A 16,831-nucleotide genomic window follows, 5' to 3' on the forward strand; every position below is an offset into this window, starting at 1 on the left:
GCTGTGTGACCTTGAGCAAGTCCCTCTCCGGCTGGGTAGCAGCTCCCTGATCTTGGCAATAATGTGGTTTAATTAGAGATATTTTACAAATGATTGCCAGCAAAATGGGAATAATGCCCCCTGCCCTGTCTCATGGTAGTGTTGTTAGATCCAAATGAGTGATCTACAGGAAAGCATGCTGCAGACTGGAAAATACTATTGGAAAGGGTAAAGTTTTATAAGATGCATGTTAGTACTTACATGTATAAGTACGCATGCCAACGCAATGTATTCATAAATACATACCCAGACCTCTGTGCCACTATGTTGAGTCCTGCTCTGTCTGCATGTCTACATACTTCAACATCCCTATCAGCCTCCTTTAGAGAAGAGTCTAGGACTACAGAAACAGTTGATGAGTACCAGTGTTCACAAGAAAACATCTTGCAGCATGTCAGTCCAGCTCTAGCGAAGGGATACCCCCTCTCGGTTCATTCATTCATTTAGCACATCTATACTGAGACCTGGGAACTGGGCAAGGTGCTGGGGACACAGTGGTGAATTAAACAGACGTGGGTCCTGCCCCACAGATCTTACCGTCAAATGCGAGAGATGAAAAAGTGAGTAGGAATGTAAATATGTATATACGTGGAAATGACAAGAAGTGCTAGAAAGGAAGGGGGCATTAAGCTGGGTATCAACTCCAAAGAGTGTCAGGGAAGGGCTCCCCTAAGAGATGAATTTAAAGCTGGTTCCTCAAGAATGGGAAGGTACCAGCCTACCATGCGCGTGACCAGCAGAGGTAACGAACATTCCAGAGAGAGGGAGCAGCAGGTGCCAAGGCCCTGAGGCAGGAAAGGGGTTGGCATGTACAAGAAACAAATACGGTCAATACGGCTGGAGTTCAGGAAACAAGGAGGAGAGAGGGGCCATAAATGGCCTGGCAGGGCGTACAGGACATTTCGTAAGTGCCTGAGGGAACTGTTGAAGGGTATTAAGCCAAGGAGACCCACAATCCTATTCACATGTTACTAGTACTATAGTATTTTTTCATACTGTGGGGAAAAATGAGTCTCGGGTCCAAGAGAAAGGCAGGAGGATGTTAGCCATTGGCTGGGTGCAAAAGCATCGTTATTTGGGCAGGGGAGAGGAATTGGAGAATAATTTTGGAGGTGGAATCAACAGTTCTCTCTGGCCAGTGGAGTAAGAGGGGGGCAAGGAGAGGATTCAAGGATGATGCCCACAGTTCTGGATTAAGCAGCTGGATGGATGGTGGATCCAGACAGAGGAGAATGCACAGGTTCCTGGGACATATCAGAGTTCTGCCTGGGACAGGTGAAGAGTGAGGTGCTTAAAGGACATCCAAGTAGAGTCAAATCGTGGCAGTAGAGTAGGTATCAGCCTGGGTTCAGCCAGGAATGCAGAAACCATAGCAGTTATTTTAGCAAAGAAAATCGAGAGGGCTGAAGACAGAAAAGGGATCCCAGGATAACAGAAATAGCAAGTGTAGGGAGCAGCTCTCCCCCCTAGGGCTGGGAAGAGAGTGGGGTTATCGGAACCTAACGCTCAGAGGAGGAGCCTGCTGACTGGGATACCTGAGGGACTTCCATAAGGCTGGTTCTAAGAGAGTGAGGGGGGAAAAAAAGCTGGAAACTAAAAGTAACCACTGCTACGGGTTCCACTGCCAAAGCCAGGGAAGGGCTAAGGCTGCAGCAAGGCTGTGCAGTTGAGAGCAAGACAGAAAGGAGTCCTCGCTCCTCCGGGCTTCCTCTGGTGCCCCCTATTGGCAGAGCCGAGCAGAGCGGGCGGGCGAAGAAAAATGCAGACGGCACAGCACAGAGGACAGAAAGGCAAGTCTGGAGCTGAGAGACGACAGTTTAACAATTCCAAATCGAGAGGGGGCTTGGATCCCATGTGGCTGATGGATGTGATTCTCCTGCTCGCAGTTGTAGGCACTCTCGGTTCCCTGGTGTGGCGGTTGACCATCCTCACCTCCCTGTTAGCTGACCTGGGTAAGTCCAACGAGCTGGAAAGTAGGAGTCACCACTCTGCTGAGGCTCAGGGCCCAGCTGGCACATGCGCAGTGCAGAGATTCAAGTCTCCTGAGCATACACCAACCCCAGTGCCAACCACAGGTTCAGTGAAAGTGACAGAAGAGGCATGTGTAGAAAAGTCACATCTGAGTCCAACTCCATCACACTCAGGAGCACAAATTCCAAAGCAGGGCCCACTGGCAAGGCACTGAGCTCCAGAACCATAGAGAACACTTCATTAGTTTCTGTAATCAAACCCATGTAGATAAGACCTTACATAGTAGAGTGTGTTATCCTTGTACAAAGAGAAAGAATAAAAGTTTAACATTTCTAGTTTAACATTTCATAATAATAATAATCAATACAATTGTGTGAGACTAGAACTCAAAGGATAGGCCTGGCTGAGGACACAAACACAGCAGTCAGCAGTGGCTACGACTCTGACTTCCTGGAATGACCCTGGGGGCCCGGAACTCAGCTAGGCTCCGCAGGGTGGAGCAGAGGGCATGAAGCTAGCTCCTGTCTCAGGGAGTCTCCCACCGGCTGGGATCAACCACAAGGCAACCGGAAACCACCAAGGGGTTTGAACACGTGACTGCCTCTGGAGCTACGGATCCCAAACCCAGAGGGCTATCAGAGTCACCCATGAAGGTTTAGAAACTACAGAAACGTCCCTGACCTACTGACCCCGTTCTGCACATTTGGGCCTATGCATCTGCATTTTCTAAAGGTCTCTCAGTGATTTTGATGAGCAACCCTATCCCAGACCAACAAGCATTCGGGACCCCCAAGTTGGGCGGCTGGTGTTGTCAGAGGCTGGTTCCTGCTATAGTAGGACTGAGTTAGGTTTTGAAGAATGAGCAGGAATTGGACACGGTGAAGGGCTGAGGAAAGGCTACCATGAGGAAAGCTTGCAAAAATGCAGGGAGGCAGGAATGATGGAAAACTGGGCTGGATGCCCAATAGATGCTCAAACCATGGTCACGGATTTGAGCTGGTAAACTCTTGGTGTTTACCGCGTGCCATACCCCCCTCTTTTTAAGAGATTAAGGGTTTGGGGGAAAATGTTGATACAATTGCAACTGTTACTATTTCAACAATTGCTCCGCTCCAAATACAAAAATAGATAAAACCCAGATTGCACTCAATGTGTGTCTAACTGAGAATGAAAAAAGTGCCTGAATTTAATCTGGGAGCCTGAAGAGAAAAGAAGGGAGAAACCCCAGGGACCAGAGAACAAAAAACAGCATGAACCCCAAGTGGTTCCGAGCACTCCTGCCCCCACACCTCCCTGCCTCGGCCCTGCCAATGCCTTCCTGGTGGATGCCGTCGCCAGCACCCGGTCCTCTTCCCCACACTGGGACTCGCCCGAGCACCTGTGCGCACGCGCACCGACACACACATACGTGCACATATCCTCTGCATTCGCTGGACCATGCCATCTGCTCTGAGGTCACGGACAACTTCTGAAACAACAGGACTCACAGTGAGCTCTGAAGGACTGGAGGACTGAGGAGACGTGTTTCTGCAAGAATGCCTTTCTATCTGTGACAGGACTAGGATGGGGCAAAGGGGAGGGACTGGTGCATTGGAGGAGGGTAAAGTGGGGCATTTCCCTGTCACCCCGGTTTCCAAATGATCTGTGCGGCCATTTCAGGTTGCAACCAAGGCGGGGGCGGGGGGAGTACTTTTTGGCTGGAGAAGAAGCAGAAGACTCAGATTGTCTGGAAGCTCCCAGAAAAATGAATACTTCAAGGCAAATAACTGACCAAATCTAGAAAAAGTCACAGTATGGAGAGAAGTCCAAGCAGACATGTGTTATTGCAAAAATGAACTGGCCCAGTGGTTCAGAGTACAATTCTGAGAGTGTTCTCTCATGAACTATAACAAGTGTGCAATACTTGGTGTTAATAACAGGGGGTATATGGAAAAATGTACAGTGTACAATATGGACCACAGTTAGTGGTAATACTCTGATCATGTTCTTCCATAATCTGTAGCAAATGTTCCACAACGATGTAAGGTGTTGGTGGAGGGGTGATATACGGGAATTCTGCACATTATGCATGATCACTTTGTAAGCTCACAACTTCTCCAATAACAAAACAATTGAAATAATTCACTGGTGAAGCCGTGAAAAAAAAGGAACTGGGCCCAGAAGCTGGAAATTTTTCATAGCAAGCTGTAGAAGTTAGAAAATAAGGTCTAAAACAGAGTTCTTCAGATGCTGTGAATCTGTGCATGACTTCATTTCCATTTCTTAAATTCCACCAGGAGCCACAATTTCTAAATTTTCCTTCAGGAAAAAAAAAAATCATTTAACTCAGAAATAATGCTTTCTATATAAAATGGTAGCTGTTTTGGAGTTTATTTCTTTGAATTTTTTCCCCCTTCCAAGAAAATCAGGAAAAAAGGGAGTCTTTCATCTTAATAAAGCCAGATGTTGAAAGTTTCTCTCTGAGTACCAAAACAGACCACAAATTCACTCAGTAAGATTTGACTGAGCGCTGCTCCAGCCTGTCCCTGAGCAGACGGACAGAGAGAGCCGGCGCCGCTCACATGACTCAGAGGGAGAAACCAGGGCCGGCTCCTGTGGGGCGGAGTGTAAGAGAGACGGAGCCGCGTGGGCCCAAGTGCCCGGCGGGCTTCACGGAAGGAGTGGAACATTCCCGGGGTCATCCGAAGTGAAGGAAGTTGGAGGAGCAAAAAGATGAGAAGTAGGAACACTTAACAGGGGGATAGTGTGTAAACAGGATAGTATGTCCAATGCCAGGACTGACAGGACTGGAGAGGGATTTTGTGACCAGTTTCTTCTGTGGCTAGCGGGGACCATTTATACTTTGGGACGCTGGAAATCAATAATAATGATAATAATGAGAGTAGTTGTAATGGTACTAGCTAACACTTCTAAATTCCAAGTACTGTAGCAATTTACATATACTGGTTCATTTCGTTCTCGCAGCAACCCTATGAGGTAGACACCCTTATTATTCCCATTTTCCTGATGGGGAAGTGGGGCACAGAGAGGTTAGGTTGTTTGCTCAAGGTCACACAGAGAGGCTGAGACAGAGCCCAGGGCTAGAGCTGGAGGCTGTGATGGGAGGGCCCCTCCCTGCCTTGGCCTTCACCCTTCACCCGGAGGAGGCCGAGGGGGAAGGCATGGGAAGCTGGCGCTGGGCCCGGGCCTGGCTCCAGAGCTGGCCCTGCACCCTCGGGTCCTCCTTGGTGACTTGAGCTACTTGGGGCCTGGAGCTTACAAGATCCGTGCCCTCGGCGCCTTCATTACCGCCAGGCTTGGCTCTTCCTCAGCAGGGGAGCTGGGCCTTCCCCGGGGACCCGCGGGGAGGGGTGCTGCCCTCCTCGTCCAGGGCCAAAGCGCTCGACACGGCCCCCGGGCAGGCAGGGCGGCTTCCTGGTGGGAGGGGGCCCGCGGGCTCCAGGGCGGCTGAAGAAAGTTCTCGGAGGAGGGAAGCTGGGTGGAAGGGCTGACCCGGGGTCCCAGGTCCTCCCCTCGCCCGGGCACACCCGCCGACGCCCTGAGCCCAAGTCCACGAGGCCCTCCCGGGACTGTCGCCAGGGACTGTCGCCCGCCTGCCGCGGCTTCCCTGCCCGACCCTCCTCCGGGGACGGTGAGAGAGGGGTCCCCGATGCCCCAGGGCCTCGTTCCTGTCCCCCAGGAAGGGTTCGTTTCCAAGTTTAAAAGAAGCCTCAGGGCTCGTGCAGGCACAAGTGAACAAGTGAACGCACAGGGTTTAGAGACAGGAAAGCGGAGACTTGCTCGGACGAGCTCGGTCCCTGGGGGGGTGTGGAGGTGAGAACAAACCCTCCCCCCTCCCCCCCACCCCCCGCCGGAGGGTCCTCACCTCACCTCCGGGGAGGAGCAGGTTTTCCCAATAGATCGGCCCCTACTGGCAATGCAGGGTCGCCCTCCAAGTCCTCCACGAACAGCCACGGCGGGAGGCTGAAGACCCCGACAGCTTGCGGGGGTCCCAGGAGGACACCCTCATGTGAGCAGCTTGTCTCCCTCTGCGGACAGTGCCCTGGAAAGACCGACAGCCCCTATCTTGCCCCTCTCCCTCTCCCTCCCGCCCCACTCCCCCCCACTCCCCCCTTCTTCTTTCTCTCTCTCCCTCTCCTTCCCATCCTCCCCCTTCTCTCCCCTCCCCCTCCCTCTCCCCCTTTCCCTCTCCCTCCCTCCCTCACTCTCTCCCCTTCCCTCCCCCTCTCCCTCTCCCTCCCCCTCCCTCTCCCTCCCTCCCCCTTCTTTCTCTCTCCCTCTCCCTCTCCCTCTCTCTCTCTCCCTCCTTCCCTCTTTCTCTTTCTGTCTCTCTCCCTCTCTCCCTCCCCCCCCCCGCCCCTCCCCCGGCCCTGTAGAAGGGAACAGTAAAGCCCACTGGGAAGACAACACAGGCTCTGGCCGTGCAGATGCTCAGTCATTGAGAAACGCCACCATTGCCGGTGTTCCTTCCCGTTGAGCCTTGACATGGCCCGGACTCCCTCTGTGAATCTGGGAAAACGACAGACCCGGGGGAAAAGCACATACGTGCAATTTCTGTCACAGGATTTCAGAGGGGTCCAGAAGGCCCTAACCCCACCCGAGGGCCCCACATGCAGGAGTCCTGGGGCTCCCACGGCGGGAGAACTTGCCCGTGTCTGAGCTCACTTGTTCTGTGCTGACGTCACAGCGAGGCCGCTCGTGGGAGGCCTGTCACCCACACCGCCGTGCACTACCCACTCCTGGGCTGGAGACACCCAGCTAGTGGCCACGGAGCAGCACAAGAGCTCCAGAATTTGGCATCCACACCAAGCACTCTTTGCAGACTGAAAAAGTAGCAACGCGTATCACACACCCGAGCTTGTGTTTTTCAAGTGTGGAAAGCTGCTGTGACGATGAACAAATACGAAATGAGTTACGAAAAGCGCAAGCACCGGCCTTTGGAGGTCATGGAAATGTTTTGACATTTAAGGGGACCCTCCAATCTGACAAGGTCAGAGACCCCTGCTGTGGGCCAGCCGCCCCCCTCTGGCCCCCAGCCCAGTGTGGGCATCCGTGACAGAGGGTTGCCTAGGCAATGCCCGAGCGGCTGGCCTCCCAGGGCAGCTCGTATAATTGCATCGGAAGCCTTCTAGAAGGCGGTTTCAACAGAAGACAGTCATGCCACGTCCAAGGGTCTTTTTATTTAGCTCCTGCAAATAAGCCCCATTTCCAGAGTCCTTGGGCTACAATTTCTGTCCACGGCCATTTTGTCAGTTTCTACACCCATGAGTCTTACACAGAGAGAGGAAGATTTTGTGTGAGTTCGTCTTCTTTCTCTTTTATCTTTCTTCAAGTCAGAGAAACTAAAGTTAGAAAATATGATAAAATCATTTTGGCTGATTTTCAACTATTGGGAGCCTACGTTTCAGCTTGCCTCCAAATCTGCTGCTCAGTCAAAATGGCAAGTTTAAACTGTATTCAACCTACCCTGCTTTAGCCAATGAAAATATGAAGAAATTAACAAGAGACACCTCACGGCAAGAGAGTTGAGGAAATGGACTCTTTTCTAAATGTTCTCCATCACCTCTAGGCACCCTCCTCTGGTTCCAAGGCTGTGCCTCTTCTAGGCCCTCTTTATTAGTTTTTTTATTGTCTTTTTTTTTTAAAGATAAATACATCACACAAAATGTTACGTTAAAAAACATAAGAGGTTCCCATATACCCCACTCTCCGTCCCCACCCCACCATCCTTCCCCCACCCCCCCTCACCCCTGCTCCTCCCACATCAACATCCCCTTTCATCAGTGTGGCACACTCATTGCATTTGGTGAATACACCTGCAGCACTGCCACACCGCATGGACCACAGTTTACCTTGTAGTTCACACTCTCCCCCCGTCCATCCAGTGGGTTATGGCAGGATGAACAACGTCCTGTGTCTCTCCCTGCAATATCATTCAGGACAACTCCATGTCCTGAAAATGCCCTCCATGTCACACCTCTTCCTCCCTCTCCCTGCCCTCAGCAACTCCCATGGCCACTGTCTCCACATCAATGATGCTATTTCTTCCATTGCTAGAGTCGCAACTGTTCTACAGAATACCAGCAAGTCAACTCCAATTCATGTTATATTCCTCCATCCTGTGGACCCTGGGATGGTTATGTCCACTCCACCTCTAAATCAAGAAGGGACTTAGATCCCACATGGCTGATGGATGGAATTCTCCTACTTGCAGTGGTAGAGGCTCTCAGTTCCCTGGTGTGGTGGTTGACTATTCTCACCTCCCCGTCAGCTGCCTGGGTAAGTCCAACGAACTGGAGAAAAGGTGATGGTTCTCTGCTGAGGCTCAGGGCCCAGCTGGCCCATGGCCAGTCCAGAGATTTAAGTCTCCTGAGCATACACCAACCCCAGGGCCAGCCACAGGTTCAGTAAAAGTGACAAAAGAGGCATGTGTAGAAAGGTCATATCTGAGTCCAAATCCACCACAATCAGGAGCACAAATTCCAAAGTAGGTAGGCCCTCTTTTTATTTAGCCTTCCAGATGAAGGAGGTTCACTCCCTTCTGTCTGTTTCTTCCTTTGTAAATGATTAATTGCCTGACTTACCTGCAATTCAATAAATCTTCCAGTCTTTTATCATTGATATAAAGGCAATGACCACCAGGGGTTTTGAGGGGAGGGAGAGAAGAATAGGGCAACCTGAGGAAATTTGGGGACATTGGAATTGTCCTTCATGACATTGCAATGACAGATACAGGCCATTATACATTTTGTCAGAACCTGTGAAATTGTGGGTGCAAAGTGTAAACTAAAATGTAAGCTATAGGGAAGCAGATTTGGCTCAACTGATAGAGCATCCCCCTACCACACAGGAGGTCAACAGTTCAAACTCCGGGCCTCCTGACCCATGTGGAGCTGGCCCACACGCAGCGCTGATGCATGCAAGGAGTGCCATGCCATGCAGGGGTGTCCCCCGCATAGGGGAGCCCCATGCACAAGGAGTGCACCCTGTAAGGAGAGCCATCCTGGTGAAAAAAAGTTCAGTCTGCCTAGGAGTGGTGCTGCACGCACAGAGAGCTGACGCAGCAAGATGATGCAACAAAAAGACACGATTCCTGGTGCCCCCAAGAATGCAAGCAGACACAGAAGAACACACAGCGAATGGACACAGAGAGCAGACAACTGGGGCGGGGCGGGCGGGGGAGAGAAATAAAAAAATAAATCTCTAAAAATAAAAAAGTAAGCTATAGACCATAGTAGTAATGCTTCAATATTTGTTCATCAATTTTAACAAATGAACCACACTAATGAAGGATGCTGCTAATGGGGGAAAGAGGGAGAGGGGAAATGGGTGGGGCATATGGGAATTTCCTATATTTTTATGTAACATTTATGTAACCTAAGGCCTCTTTAAAAATAAAAAATTAACAAAAAAAAGAAATCTTCCAGCACAGGGTGGCATTAGCAATGTATAAGTCGGAGAGTCCAATCACTGTCATCATTTGTTCTGGAAGTCTCTGGGTATGTCTTTTTCCATATCTTTCTCCTTTTCTCTACTTTCAAAAGGGAATATATTATTTTGATAAGCAGAAAAGAAATAGGTTGAAAATATTTTTAAATAACTACTCTAATAGTATTACTTAAATAACAAGGGCAGTCAAAGCAGAATTGTCATTAGAAGTATGATATAAAGAAAGATGAATTTCTTTCCACCCGACGCCGCCCGCCCCCCTGCTTCTAGCTTCTCTAATTTCTCATCTCCTTCTAGCTGCAGATACCCGTGGTCCCTCTCCCCACCTCACATGCTCATCTCTCCCCCAGAGCCTCCTGCCTGCCCAGGACTCCTCAGCCTGGTGATGTTTATAACTGACCAGAGCACTGAATTCAGAGCCCAGACCCCCGGCCCCTGCTTCAGACGCAGCACCTGTATTCCTGGGGGGCCGGGGAGGGGGCAGCACCCAATAACCTCTGAGGCCCCATGGCTGCTCCCCCTCATGTCGGCCCAGTTTTTTGTCCTGTAAAGTCCCATGAGGGCAAGGGCGCTGTCTGTCTTGCTCATTCATGCTCTCCTAGTGCATGAATTCCTGACACATAGTAGGTGCTTTATGAGCCGTTTGTTGACTTAGTGAATGAGTGGATAAATGAGCCCTTGTGTCACTTCCTCACCGCGCTTCCCACGGCATATGGCGCCCCAGCCTTCCTCTTTGCCGATAATCAGACTCCCTCTCTGGGCCCACCCCAGAGCTCCCCATACTGCTTTGCTGTCCCCCAGCCAAGGGCTGGCTCTTCGTCTTGTGCTGTCCGCCTTTGTCTTGTGCTGTCCGCCTTCTGCCGGGTCCTGACGCTACCTCATCTGGCTCAGGACATAGATGCCCCGTCTCCACGCCCTCCCCAGGACTGACAGCTCCCAGAATTAGACCTGCTGGTATTCTGTCCCTGAGTGCTTCATCTGCCCCTGCCAGGGCCACCCTCTGCAGCTGCGTAAGTTACACAAGCCCCACCTGCCTGACCCTGCCTCCGCCCACTCCCTCTGCCCAGATGAACTTGAATGCTGAGGCCTCCAAGGCTCATGCTGCAACCCTGCAGGGATAATCACCCTATCAAAACCACTGCAGGGACTGGGCATCTGCCACCGTACCCCGTGCCAGGTACGTAGTTTACTCACATAGTACTCATTCCCACATCAACCTTGCAACATTGTTACTATGCCCATTTTATAGATTAGGAAACTGAGGCTCAGAGAGGCTTGTAAGTTGTCCAGTGACAAATAGCCAATAAGTATAGGGGCCCAACTACGTTCTTTAACTGAGAACAACCGTGTTTTCCTTTACTCAACAAAATTTCTTTTGATTTCAGAATATGTAATAATGTAAAATGGTGGAAAACACCTTTCAGAAGAGAGAATGACTTCCTCGCAGTCCTCGGGGGTGCTCCTGAGTTATTTCCTGGATGATCAAGATCAGTGCCCCTGCTGAGGCTACCGCCTCCAGACCAGTGGCAGATGTCACCGAAGATCCAGCTCTTTCCCCCGATGTGGTCTCAAAAGCTAGGTCTACATAAGGCCTGAGAACCTCAACCACAGCCACCACACTGCATGATCCCAGGTATAGACCACATCGCGCATGATCCTCCCTGAAATAGTGCAGTGCGCAGCCCGTGCAGCAGTTCATGGTGATTCTGACCACCTCCAGTCCATCAGAGTTAGCATTCAAAGGCGGCAGCTCTGCCATCCCTGGGTAAATGCAGAGCCTCCTCTAAAGTAACATACAAGCATTCTAACAATTCATTTAATTCCTTTTTTTTTTTTAAAGATTTATTTTTTATTTATTTAATTCCCCTCCCCTCCCCCGGTTGTCTGTTCTCTGTGTCTATTTGCTGCGTCTTGTTTCTTTGTCCGCTTCTGTTGTCGTCAGCGGCACGGGAAGTGTGGGCGGCGCCATTCCTCGGCAGGCTGCTCCCTCCTTCACGCTGGGTGGCTCTCCTCATGGGTGCACTCCTTGCGCGTGGGGCTCCCCTATGCGGGGACACCCCTGCGTGGCAGGGCACTCCTTGCATGCATGAGCACTGCGCATGGGCCAGCTGCACACGGGTCAAGGAGGCCCGGGGCTTGAACCGCGGGCCTCCCATGTGGTAGACGGACGCCCTAACCACTGGGCCAAAGTCCGTTTCCCTCATTTAATTCCTTAATGCAAATGCATGTCTTCAATAAAGGGGAATTTGAGGGACAACATCAGAACAATTGAAAAGATACTTGGAGGCAGGAGGCCTCACCTAAAATCATCTTACTCAGACACCTGCTGGATGCGTCTGCAGGTTAACCCATATAGAATGGTATCCGTGTTGGCCTCAGTGGATCAAGAATGAGGATGGGAGTGGGGGTGCTTCATGGGTAAAGGAGACTTAATTTGGGCTAATGGGAAGTAATGGTTTCCATCTGTCATGTTGTTCTCAAACCCCTGGTCTCCTCCCATAGTGGATGCTGGGATCTCATTATTAAACATGAGTGTATACGTTCCATGGCGTGTGTGGTGAACCCAGGGACTCCGGGCACAAGTCCTAACTCCATCTAGCCTATCCCCTAAGTGACTATTGCTGAGCAGGCAGCCAGTTCACCCCGGTGTCCTGCAGGTCAGCTGGGCTCAAGGGAAAGACGCCAACTGCTGCTGCCCGAAGAACTGAATCTCAAGACTCTCCTTTGGCCGTAAAACACTCTTTCAATCCCTCACTGTTGGTCAGTGTGTGCCTAACACAATTTAGGGAGATGAGAGGGGGCAACTGGGAATATTTTTGCCTTTGTTTTCTCTAAACCTGAATCGAATTTATCATTGAGACTTCCCATTTTCACATCAGAATTGCAGGTCTACAAAAATTTAAAATAGTTCTAAAAAACATAAAATAAAATAGTTATAATGCCTCCGCTACAGTGGTTGTAAAGAAATGCTGTAAGGATATATTATCTGGGGTTTGAATTTCTCCATGAAAAATAGAAATTAGAACAAACTTTACTGGAGTTTATGGCTAATTCAGCAATTCTACTTTTACAAATATATTTTACAGAAATACAACAAGCATATAAAGATGCATTCCAGGGACATTTACTGCAAAGTTTTTCAAAATAACAAGATAACAACAACAAAAGTAGAGAGAAACAGCCTAAATATCCACCAGTAAGAGTTTGGTCATATAGATAATGATATCTCCATAATTTGAAATCCTATACAGTCGTTAGAAGGAATGAGAACAGTGCTGTGCTGACATGGGAAGGCATTCATTGATTGTTGTTAAGGGGGAAAGAGCAAACTATGTGAGAGGAAGTACAGCATAATTCAATGGTAAGAGACCAGCGAGTGGGACTTTTCCTTTGGTTGACTGATGCCCCAAAGCTGAGAAGAGAGTGTGATATATAGCTACCCATTCCCATGAGGAGCTACACTAGATTCATCCATGCAGGGCTTCTAAAAAGACAGCCAAACCAATTCAGGGCAAGTGGATGTGTCTCAAGCAATTGAGCTCCTGCCTACCACATAGGACATCCTGGTTTTGGTCCCTGGTGCCTCCTTGAGAGGACAACCAAGACAGTGAACTGACATGAAGGGTCGGCACAGTGAGCTGACGTAACAAAAGACACAAGGAGGAAAACATAATGAGAGGTACAGCAAAGCAGGGAGTGGAGATGTCTTAAGTGATTATCCACCTCCTTCCCACATGGGAGGCCCTGGGTTGGGTTTCCAGGGCCTCCTAAAAGGAAGATGAGCACACACAACGAACAGATACAACAAGTGCAAACAGTGAGGGGAGGAGAAATAAATCTTAAAAAAAAAAAAACACTGCACTCATTGACTCTAAGGGAAGAGCTAGAGAATCTGTCTCCTCTACCCAATGTGGTGGCAGGGAAGGGTGCCTCCCTAGAAGGACACATACCAAAGTACTCACTCTAGAATGCTCAGTTCTGTGTTTATATGTGTATTGTTTTCATTCTGTACATTTTTACATGTCAAAATCACTTAATTTTTATACTAAGTACATGTTATATTAACCATGCAAGTAGAGCCATTTCCTATTTTGATTTCCATTTTGGGAAAACAAGTGGTGCAGGTGGGCTCCTGCGGTGAGGCGGACCCCTCCCTGTCTCTTCCCAGTCCCCTTGCCTCTGACAATACAATTCATTCCTCAGCAAATTTCCCTTCAAAGATTTAGCCTGTGGCAAAAGATATTTTATAGCTTTTTGTTTAATATCCACCGGAGAATTGTCATTTGCTTTTACCAGGTACTTCCCCAAAACAAGGAAACAAAAACATTTGAATGGCTGGAGCAGTTCGGCTCTTTCTCTTTTAGGTAAGAAAGGAATCAGAACCTTGCAGGGTAAGGAATGGAAATCAGGACAGCGGCTCCTGTCTGAGCAGTGACCACACTCCCCGGATGAGCCTGAGCAAGGCCTTCCACCTCTCTGGGCTTCCTTTTCCTCCCACGGAAAATGGCCACATCCTCTCTAAGGTACGTCCAAACCTTTGTTTTTTGTTGTGGTGGAAAATCCCCGAGCCAGGTTGATAATCAGAAGATCTGTGTTCTTGTCCCTTCTGTTCCACCAAGGAGCACTCTGATCAGCAAAGGACCTAATGTCTTCAAGCACCAATTTCCCTATCTTTAAAATGAGAAAACAAACCACATCTGACCCACCTCCCAGGCTTTGCTGTTGTTTTTGTATTTTGCTTATCTAGTGCTACAGAACATACTACCACAAAACTCAGTGGCTAAAAACAACCATTTCTGCTGCTCAGGATTGTGTGGGTCAAGAATTTGGGGAAGGACTTGGATGGGCAGTTCATCTGAGCCATGCATGGCATTAGCTGGGACCACGGGAGGATCCATTTCCATGAAGGATTCTGTATTAGCCAGCCAAAGAAGTGCTGATGCAAAATACCAGAAAGCTGTTGGCTTTCATAAAGGGTATTTATTTGGAGTAGAAGCTCACAGTTACCAGGCCATAAAGCGTAAGGTACTTCCCTCACCAAAGTCTGTTGCCACATGTTGGAGCAAGATGGCTGCCAGGGTTCAGGCTTCCTCTTTCTGTTAAGGCTCCGTGGTCTCACCTCCTTCCAGTATTAGCTGTAGGCTCAGAAAAGTCTCTCTCTCTCCTGGGGCTCATTTCTCTCTGTTTTCAGCTGCTCTGCTCACTCCACAAGGCCAGCTGTAGACTATCAGGTAAATGGCTTGTCTCTCTTCCCAGGGTGTCTGCCATGTCCAATAGAGTCTTTTCTCTTTCCTGATGTGTCTGCTTCTCTGCATATGTACGTCCTGGGGTTCCAGCATCCAAAATTCTAACTCCTCTGCTATATAGTTTTCTCTGTGAGTCCCTCCCCCTTGGTCCTACTGACATGGCCCAATCAAAGCCTTAAAAATTATTTAATCAAGTAAAAGTGAAACCTGAGTCCAATCCAATCTAATATGCCCAGAGGAACAAACCAGTTTACAAACATAAGCCAATATCTATTTTTGGAATTCATAAACAATATCAAACTGCTACAGCTTCTTTGCTCAAGATCTGGCCCAACAGTTCCTCTCTCTCCATATCATGTCCCACCCAGAGCCCAAGCATGGCGTTTGGCCTTTGTTCAGCATGAGATCTCAGAGAAACCAGGATTGTTATATGGTGGCTGTCTCCCACGTGGCAGGAAGCAGAAGCTGACTATCAATAAAGGGTGACCTCTGGAACTGGCCCAGCATGACTTCTGCGGTATTTATTCCATAGGTCAAAGTAATCACAGTCGCTGCCCAGATCAAAAGTGGAGAAATCAACTCTTCTTGAAAAGGAAGTGACAAGGTTGTCTTGCAGAAGAGCAGATGGGATAGTAGGTATTTTTGTGACAAACTTTGGAAAATAGAATCTGTCGCATATTGTGTCTGTTGTTTTTCTGGATGTAAATTATAATACATGTGGAACCTCTTTGAAAGATGAAATCTCCATGCATCTATCAAGTGCCATTATGAGCCTCATTTAAAGTTTCCATTTTTAATCTACTTTGGCTAGTGTGACTCTGGGGTAAGCAATGAGTCCAGTTCAAATGCACCTACAGTGGCCTCCAAAGTACTATCAGTCCCTTAGATCGACTCCAATTAGGGCGGCAGAGTAATTCCTTCAACAGGGCTCTTTTGGTTGAATGGAGATTTGATGTACTCAGTCATGACATGCTAGATTATGATCTAGCAACTAACAGCCCCAAAATCAATGACTTAAGGCAAGGGAAGTGTAACTCTCTCTCTCACTCCATCGCTTTCCCAGGTTGGCTGCAGTTCTGCTGCTCTGAGTCCCAGGATAGCAGAGCATGCACCATCTGCAGCCTTGTTGGGCACCAGGGCAAAGGGATGGGAACGTGGCAAATTGCACTTTAGCTCTTAAAGTCTTTCATCCACAAGTGAGACACCTCACCTGTACCCACATGCCACTGGCCAATGCAAGTCTCGTGACCATAACTGATATTACAGGTTGAAGGGTATCCCCACAAAGAGATATTCAAGTCCTAATCCCCAGTCCTCTGAGTGTGGCCTTATTTGGAAAGACCATCTTTGAAGATGTGATTAAGATAAGACCAACTGGAGCATGGTGGGTCCTAGTCCAGTATGGTGCATGCACATGTAAGAAGGTGGGGTTTGGACACAAAGAGATAGACACAGAGGAGGAGCCCATGTGACCCCAGAGGCAGAGATCGGAGCTGTGCTGCTACAAGCCAAGAAAGGCCAAGCATTACCGATGACCACCTAAAGCTAGGAAGAAAGGCAGGCTCCTCCAGGCCAGTTTCAGAGGGAGCACCTTCCTACTGACACCTTGAGTCCAGACTTGTAGCCTCCAGATCTGTGAGAGCACAATCTTCCATCCTATTAAGCCACCCAGTCTGTGCTACTGTGCTATGGCAGCCCTAGGAAACTAAGACACCTGACCTGGAGGGAAGAGGGGTGTAGAGCCTGCCATGCCCCAGAAGGAGGAGAACCGTAAATATTGAAGGGCTGCGTTCCTAACTACCTCATTTGGATTGAACTTCTTCAGAAGTCTGCTCAAGGACACTTTCTGAGCTCCTTCTCAAAGCACAAGAGGCAGAGAGAAAATGCATGCTGCAATGTTGTCTTTCCTCCTCTAATATGCGGTGTTTTTTTTCTTTGTTTTCTTTTGCCAAGCTTTTATTTGCTATTTCTTGTGAGACATTTCCCAGAGGAGTGACAGCGGTTGAAATCCTGACCCTGCCTGGAGCCTCAAAGAGAATAAAACGTTCCCAGGGGGAGTTCCACAATAGTACCCACTTGCCAGCTCCACGGAACACGTGGAGACGCCCCACGTGACCCACAGACCC

The sequence above is a fragment of the Dasypus novemcinctus genome, chromosome 4, assembly GCF_030445035.2.
Source record: "Dasypus novemcinctus isolate mDasNov1 chromosome 4, mDasNov1.1.hap2, whole genome shotgun sequence".
In the NCBI taxonomy this organism is placed as follows: domain Eukaryota; kingdom Metazoa; phylum Chordata; class Mammalia; order Cingulata; family Dasypodidae; genus Dasypus; species Dasypus novemcinctus.